Source organism: Pundamilia nyererei, unplaced genomic scaffold (assembly GCF_000239375.1).
Source record: "Pundamilia nyererei isolate P.nyererei 1_Seehausen unplaced genomic scaffold, PunNye1.0 scaffold00088, whole genome shotgun sequence".
Lineage (NCBI taxonomy): Eukaryota > Metazoa > Chordata > Actinopteri > Cichliformes > Cichlidae > Pundamilia > Pundamilia nyererei.
In genome coordinates this window covers 1,505,503-1,505,889 of record NW_005187489.1, presented here as the reverse complement: position 1 = coordinate 1,505,889, position 387 = coordinate 1,505,503, and positions in this window count along the sequence as shown.

Below are 387 nucleotides of genomic sequence, written 5' to 3'. Positions count from 1 at the left end.
TCACACACACACACACACACACACACACACACACACAAAAGTTTGCTGTTTGCCTTCATTCCACCAAATCCTTGACAGCCGTGCTATAGCCCATCACTATTCACACCATTGTGCTGTCACAACAACTAAACACATCATTTGTGTTGCAGAAACTCATCCTGTATGTATCCAATACCAAATGTTTGGCGACTGAGCGAGGAAACGGTGGGGAGGGGGCCGCATAATTTGCTAGGAAACATTTTACCGAACATTTGGTGATAAAAACGCCGGCGTCGGCCCCAAGGCTTAAAGCAATTAATTCAGGATCCTGACATAAACTCTCCAATCCTTTGACAGCTTGGAGCTGAAATAAAAATGCTAGTTCTCCTGGGAACGGCAGGAGATAGC